Raw genomic sequence first — 8063 nt, forward strand, 5'->3', positions numbered from 1 at the left:
AATGATATGAAGAGGACTACACAGAGGGAGTCAGAGTAGACTGTATACCTTCTCTACCACTGAGGAGATCATATCCAGACTGCTAGACCTAGCAGAGAACTTACTGTACAATCTGCATGCCTCCACCTGACAGAGAAAGAGGACCACAAATAACAAATTATTTCCTCTTTCAGCAATTAAACTGCTAGGGCCAGTTTCCCAGACAGAGATTCTCTATTGAGTTTGCTTTTTAGGCCATGACTAGGCTTAATCTGTGTCCCGGGATACCATCCCCTAATGTTCAATAGTCAGAAATGTCATGGTTGAATCGGTACCTGTGGAAACTCTTGAAACGCCCCAGTGGTCTCTTGGTTTTGATCAGAGGAGCCTCCAATAACAATCACAGGCCTACAGAGAGAGAGGTATCACACAATGACATCAACTGACAAGCTGAGATAGTTTGGAGTCCTCAGATCATTTTTTGCAGTGTGCGGATAGCATCCCTTCTTTTGAAAGGCCACTGAACATGAGTAGTAGGGTCTTCTGTTTGTGGAGTTCTAGCATACCAGCAGTTCATGTTAGCATTGGCCATTGCACCAAGTGAATGGATGAGTCCCGGTCCAGACACAACCAGACATGCACCTGGACTGGAGAGGAACAGACAGACAGAGGGAAAGACAGGAAGACAGGCAGACAGACACACAAAGGGTCAGACAGACAGGCAGACATAATTAGCAATGCAAAAAAGCTATGAAACTGACCCTCACACACTACACGCTCCTGTAGTCTATGTAAGGGTAGTTAATATCACATGATTTGGGGAGAGCTGGTTTAGTAATAAAAAGGTGGCTTAGGGCTTGTTCATTGCGCATTCCCACATACTTGATTCCTGAGGCTTGAGCTGCCATAGCTACTTCAATGACTGGAACACCAACTATTCCAAACATATATTCTACATTCTGTAGAGAGATACATGTAGATACAGTATATTTACATTTTTTAAAACATTTTTAGTCATTTAGCAGACGCTCTTATCCAGAGCGACTTACAGTTAGTGAGTGCATACATTTTCATTCTGAATTGTATATGAATTGTTACAATGTAGTTTAGATTTTCTTTGCATTGACACACACATTGGCATGCATCAACAAGGGTGTTAACACAGAGCTGCCAACTCTCACGCTTTCGCCGTGTGACACACGTTTTTGCCTGTTTTCACATGCACTCACGCCACACATCCAATTTCTCAAGCAAAAAAAATCGGCAGAGACTCGTTCGTTCGTTTTTTCAAACTCCCCGACGGTAGATGAGCGCCAATGAACCATATGTGCTGCACCCCGAAGTTAGCGACAGAAGAAGAGATACCATTGCCGTGAAAGTCAACATAAGATGAGCAGGTCACTACCTTTTTTTTTTTTTTGGCATTTAGCAGACGCTCTTATCCAGAGCGACTTACAGGAGCAATTAGGGTTAAGTGCCTTGCTCAAGGGCACATCGACAGATTTTTCACCTAGTCGGCTCGGGGATTAGAACCAGCAACCTTTCGGTTACTGGCACAACGCTCTTACCCACTAAGCTACCTGCCGCCCTGAAGAAGTCTGATAAGAAGCTGAGCTGAGACTAGGTATGTAACAATGAAATGTCGTCCAATTGAATACTCACTCTCTTAAACTTTAAATCTTGAAATAAATTATTTGTTTGTGCGTGTGAACATGATTTAGTGTGGTGAATGTAAACTCAGCTGATTTCGAACAGGTAAGATGTATTCCAAAGAATTTAACATAAATACAGGAAATGTGTGCAATAGAAGTAGGTATGTTTTTGTAACTGAGAGTAGAGTTATTAAACCAACATGACCATTTTAATTGTTTAAGGTTTCAAAGATGTCCCGTAAGAGACCTTTGCCAGGACAAAAGCAAAACCTTTTATTTTATTTAAAGAACCAGCCAAGTGAGAAAAGACAGACAAACACACTGACAGAACAGCCAGAACGATTGATAGAAACGACAGGACAACAGACAGAGGAGCAACACAAAGGACAGAGAGAGCAGGAGACAGGACAGACTGACAAACAAGCAGAGGAGCAACAGACAGGACAGATTGACGCACATGCAGAGGAGCAACAGACAGGACAAATAGAACAACCAACAGGGCAGATGGAAGAAGACACAGAGGGACAGAAAGAAGAGACCCCCCCAATCCAACAGCAGGGCCAGAAGAGTCGTGCTCTGGCTGGAGCAGCAACATATAGATCCATTTTCAAAAATGAGTGGACCTCTTCATGGCCATTTATTACCAGAGGGAGCCTCAACATGCACTACTGGTGTGCAGTCTGCCGTATTGAAAACTCATGTTGCCACCAGGGTGTGACAGATGTAGTGCGCCATATAAAAAGCAAAAGGCCACCAAGATAAGCAACGAGCTCTCCTGTCCACAGCCACAATATCCCAATATGCAATGGCCGTTCCATCTGTTGGGGGTATGTCTGCACAAGAGGTTAAGGTATGATATGTGTAATGATTCTGTCAAGGTTCAATCAAGAGTTTTGTGTTCTAGTTGATCACGGTAAAGTCATGGTTGATAGTTTTGACTAATTTGTGGTTTGTATTTCAGTGTAGTACAGTCCAGTTTTCTTAATTTGAGATCTTAGTTGCTGAATGTGTTTTTTACCTGTGCCCTATTATCGCAGGCGTCTATTTTAAATAAACTATGGTCTTTTGGGAGGATTAATAATTTTTAATTTCTTACAGACAAGGGCTGAGGTCAAAATGACAGCTGGGTTGGTAGTTCACAACGTCCCCCTAGCCTTTGCGGACCACCTGGGGCCTCTCCTAAAAGAATGTTTCGGAGATTCGAAGACAGCGCAGGAGTACAGGTGTGCCAGGACTAAGTCATCCTGCATTACCAATGAAGCACTCGCACCATATTTCACACAGGAGCTTGTGAAGGAGATGAAAAAAGCCCTGTATACCCTTGTTACGGATGGGTCGAATGACACTGGTATTTCACAAACTATTTGAGATTTTTCTCATCTGCAAAACATGTGCTTTGTGTATTTTTAAACATCTAATAACATGAACATCTGTATGATTCTAACTTGTCATTATAGGAGTGGAAAAGATGAACCCGCTTACTGTCCGGGTCTTCATGGGCAGCAAAGTTGTCCACCAGTTCTTAAATATGTGCACAACAAGTGGGAGGAGATGTGGGCCAGCAAGTGAGATCTTCGCCAAAATGAACTCCACCATAGAGGAGCATGGCATCCCTTGGGAGAACTGCATTGGTCTCTCAGTTTACAATGCAGCTGTGAACATTGGACCACGTAATCCCATTGCCTCTAGGGTGCTCCAGAAGCATCCCAACACCTATATTCATGGTTATCCTTGTCATGTGGCACATAACACCGCCAAAGCTGCAGGAGTGGGATTTTTTAAAGATGTTTTAAAGTGAGTTAAGGCCTGATTTATCTTTACATGTAACTTTTTATTTGTATCCTAATTACGTGCATTGACTGAATGCGTTACGATTGATTTATGCATTGCAGGTGTCCGGTTTTGATTTTGAGGATATGGTAGTGGACATCGGTTACTGGTTCAAGGGTAGCACAAATCGGAAAGGATACCTGTCAGGTATGCATGTTTGATACTATTAAGTGTAATACTGAAATGCTGAGCTGTAGAAAATATATGATATGGATTTAATGTCTAAAACAGAGTTTTGTGAGCTCCATGAAGCGGAGTACATGGAGGTCCTCCTGCATATCTCGGTCCGTTGGCTAAGCCTTGAACGTTGTGTGACCAGGATCCTGAGGCTGTATGAACCTCTGGCCAGCTACTACAAATATGCTAGTATGGTCATCAATTTTCTATTTCATTATGCAGCAACTACATGGATTGTTAGTCACATACTTGTATTAATGACAACCTCTTGTTTTGTGTTATTTATTGATTGATTCAAGATGAAAATCAGGCCAGGTTCAAGAGACTTGTGCAGACATTCACTGTCCCCATGACAGAAGTGTACCTGCTGTTCTTCCAAGCCACCGTACCAACTTTCACTTCTTTCAACTTGCTGCTTCAGAGAGAGCAGTCATCAATATTTTTGTTACATGATGAGGTGGGATTGGATTTTGCAGTTTTTTTTCATTCTGTGTTTCTTGCTGATATCTGCAGGGGTCCTCTAAAACAGGTTTCACCTACTATTTTTGTAAATGTCTGTTATAGATGGTGAAATTGGTACGCAAGCTATGTTCCAAGTTTATGGTTCCAGCAGCTCTGCAGTGCCATGAGGAGCCTTGTGAAATTGCCTTTGAAGAAAAGGCAAACCATTTACCAGGTTAGTATTTGACTATTATTATGATCAAACACTGTGATATGTGATATTTAGCCTTGTACATTATACCGATATGCTGTATTGGGTTCACAACCAGGGCTAAAATTAACAGATTACTCGACGAGGGTGACATCACACCACAGCAGGTGGATTCATTCCATGAAGCTGTGTTGTGTTTCCTAACAAGTGCTGTGGACTATGCACTTAAGAAGCTGCCACTGGAAGAGCCACTGATCAAGCACGCACAATTTGTAGATGTACGGCAGAGGGCTGAAAGTGACATCGAAGATGTCCTGTACTTTGTTGAAAGGTTCGTTTTTTTTCTCTAATTATTGTCTTTCATCTTAGCTAAAATACCCTGTGTTTTATGATGAGGTGTGTTCACTCCTAAACTGCACATGAGATATTCTTATTCTCCTCAAAGATGTGTATGAACTGCTGCTGGTTGATGACTATATACCTAAAACGTAACAACTTGTAACTCTACTTTCATAAATAGGTTTCCCCATCTCCTCCCATACCATTGGCCAGAGGAGCATGTCCTTCTGGGTGAGGAGTTTCTAAATTATCAGACCATGCCAATGATATCCCTGCAGGACTAAACTGAAATGGAAAGCTTCTGGGCTGAAATGGCAACCCGGAAGCATAATGTAATTTTTTTTTCCTTTTTTGTCTTTTCTTTTGGCAGGTGTGGCTTGGCTACATCTGTTGCTTAAAATTGTTGCATGCATATATGTGTCATGCATGTTTCAAATTATGCATGTTTTTATCTGAACTTTGTTAATGGATCAACCTACAGTATATTCACAGTATTAATCAATAAAAAATCAAGGTATGTTTTTCCATTGTGTTTTGGTGCATTTTCCATAGGTGACAGGAGCCAAAGAATTCGAGAGGCTTGCTGCCGTCGCCAAGCTTGTCCTGGTGTTGCCCCATGCAAACGCAGATGCTGAGAGGGTGTTTTCAGTTGTGGGACTGAACAAAACCAAGAGAAGAAACAGCCTAGCATTGGATGGCACCCTGTCCTCAATAATGACCATAAAGATGGCCAATCTGGAGCCCTGCTTCAAATGGGAGCCCCCCTCCGATATCATCAAGGCCTCCAAGAAGGCCACAGGCCAGTATAACCATGCCGACAGATCATAGACAAGAGGCCCATTTGAGATGAGCCAGGTCTGCGCAGAATCGATTACCAGCGATCACCGCCCAATGCATGCTGGTTAGATTTGTGTCCGACTTGATCCCGACTTTCTCTGACGTCATGCACACGCGGGCAACGATAACCTCATGAGATCAAGGCAGCCGCAGTTCTGAGATGCAGGCAGTGCAATTGCTTTTCACCGACTGCAGGACCCAGGCGGACCCAGGACAAAAACTCACTATGTTAACATATGCTATTCCACATAAACATCTAAATGTTTTTCTACAACAATATTAATAGTTAGCTATACCAGTGCAATGACCTATGGCACACTTTCACAACTCGTAGTGCTACATTCTCACTGCCAAGGACATGATCAGCGACTAATATATTCTTAGCAACACGGTTACACAGTATAACACTGTTTTATATAAATTGCACACACTTCACCTGAGCTTTTAGTGCCTCTGCAATGAGCTGAGCCCCAGTCACATCTTCCATTATTATTGTCGAGAAATCTGTTCAAAGTGCAAACGCGGTTAGCAATGCTTTCTTGGACTTGTTGTTCAGTAGCTTATAAATCGTGTTTAGATCTCTTGCAAATCATTAGTTTTTGTCTGCTTTCCAGCATGCATTACATGAGTAGCTTTTTCTTCTTCAGTGGGGTTTATAGACAGTTGGCATCCAACGTTATGGTGCATTACTGCCCCCTATTGTACAGAAGTGTGGACATGAGCCGTGCAATAGCAGTCATGAATATTTAATAAACTAGTAGCATTTTTCTTTTTTTATTGCAAGAAATACATAATAAGCCCTCATTATGTGTTTATAACTGCACTTAACTTAACACTTAACTCAATTAAGTCATTATGAGTGTATGACAGTATGAAAAAAAATAAAAATTATGCACTCACTAACTGTAAGTCGCTCTGGATAAGAGCTTCTGCTAAATGACTAAAATGTAAAATGTAAATGACTTGAGTGTATGCATTATAGATATAGGCTTTTTTTTTTTTTTTTTTTTTTTTTTTTTGTTATTTAGCAGACGCTCTTATCCAGAGCGACTTACAGTTAGTGAATAAATATATATATGTATATATTTTTTTTTACTGGCCCCCCGTGGGAAACGAACCCACTCCCCTGGCGTTGCAAACGCCATGCTCTATCAACTGAGCTACATCCCTGCCGGCCATTCCCTCCCCTACCCTGGACGATGCTGGGCCAATTGTGCGCCGCCCATGAGTCTCCCGGTCGCGGCCGGCTGCGACAGAGCCTGGATTCATAGAAAGTGTTACAAATGTTCTCCTGTCATCTTATAGGAGATCCATTCATGGATTTAGTTATGGCTTGAGAATGTGACTGGTCTACGGAGTTCTCCTTTATGTCTGTCTTTGTATGTGACAACAACTTTTCTGTATTATGTGTATTTCCACAATCAATAATCATAAACGGTACTTCACTATGAATACTTTTGACTATGTGATTTGAAGTACTTTACCGTTATCTTGCACATACATGAAGACTACTATAGACAGAAATCAATGCAGTAATGTTTTATTAAATAAAGGCTCTGATTAAAATATAATATTAATAAAATCAGGCATTTGGCTAATTCTTCTTCCCAGAAGCTCCTCTGAATGGTTTGGAGATGGCTCTGGAGAGAGCGTGTAACACCCTGACTATGAGTGGGCGTTTACGGGACTGGGACTCCTGGGGAGCAGGGGCCGGTGTGGTTGTCAGGTCCTCCTTGGGAGGGGAAGTGGATGGAACCTCTGGAACCTCACACTCAGCATCTGTCATAAGAACATTTCATAATCAGAAAATGAATGTGTGTGTTTGTGTCTGTCCGTCTGCCTGCCTGTCCGTCTGCCTGCCTGTCCGTCTGCCTGCCTGCCTGTCTGTCTGTCTGCCTGCCCGTCCGTCTGCCTGTCCGTCTGTCTGCCTGCCTGTCTGCCTGTCTGTCTGTCTGCCTGCCTGTCCGTCTGCCTGCCTGTCCGTCTGCCTGTCTGTCTGTCTGTCTGTCTGTCTGTCTGTCTGTCTGTCTGCCTGTCCGTCTGCCTGCCTGCCTGCCTGCCTGTCTGTCTGCCTGCCTGTCCGTCTGCCTGTCTGTCCGTCGGTCTGCCTGTATCTGTTGTCACTGTTTTAACAAGCTTGTCATAGGGTGATACATCAATATGACATTATCGATGCTTATCACTTACCCTGTGAAATATGAGTCTCTCTGAGACGTTTGGTAGGCAGTGCATCCTGTTTAGGGTGGCTCTTCGGTTCCCCTTTTGTCTTGAACAGCTGTTGACAAAACACATCAGGACAACTGAGCCTGTGTAAAATACAGAGTGTGCATCCCAAAATGCACCCTATTCGCTACGTAAGGCACTACTTTTGAAAAGGGCCCATAGAGCGCTGGTAAAAAGTAGTGCACTATATAGGGAATAGGGTGCCATTTGGGACATAGCCATTGACTCTCTCCCATGTGTATTAGGATTGCATTACAGCGTCCTCACTCAACCTCCTAAAGACAATGACAACAGTATTGTTCTAATGCTGAGAGACAATAGGGGTGTAGTGAATCTGTAGGGTAAAATTCAGCCCTGCCTTACAGATGTAATCT

General features: G+C 42.8%; 1 long non-coding RNA gene across 1 annotated transcript; it reads right to left on the reverse strand.

Annotated features, from left to right (window-relative positions):
- Positions 1-75: 75 nt before the first annotated feature.
- On the reverse strand, positions 76-7731 carry LOC311116588. Its single transcript, XR_014611447.1, has 4 exons — positions 7654-7731; positions 546-626; positions 315-387; positions 76-126 (listed from the first exon to the last, which is right to left on the reverse strand). It is a non-coding gene; the product is annotated as an uncharacterized lncRNA (long non-coding RNA).
- Between the last annotated feature and the right edge of the window lie 332 nt (positions 7732-8063).

The sequence above is a fragment of the Coregonus lavaretus genome, assembly GCF_964263955.1.
Source record: "Coregonus lavaretus genome assembly, contig: HAP1_SCAFFOLD_680, whole genome shotgun sequence".
Taxonomy (NCBI): domain Eukaryota; kingdom Metazoa; phylum Chordata; class Actinopteri; order Salmoniformes; family Salmonidae; genus Coregonus; species Coregonus lavaretus.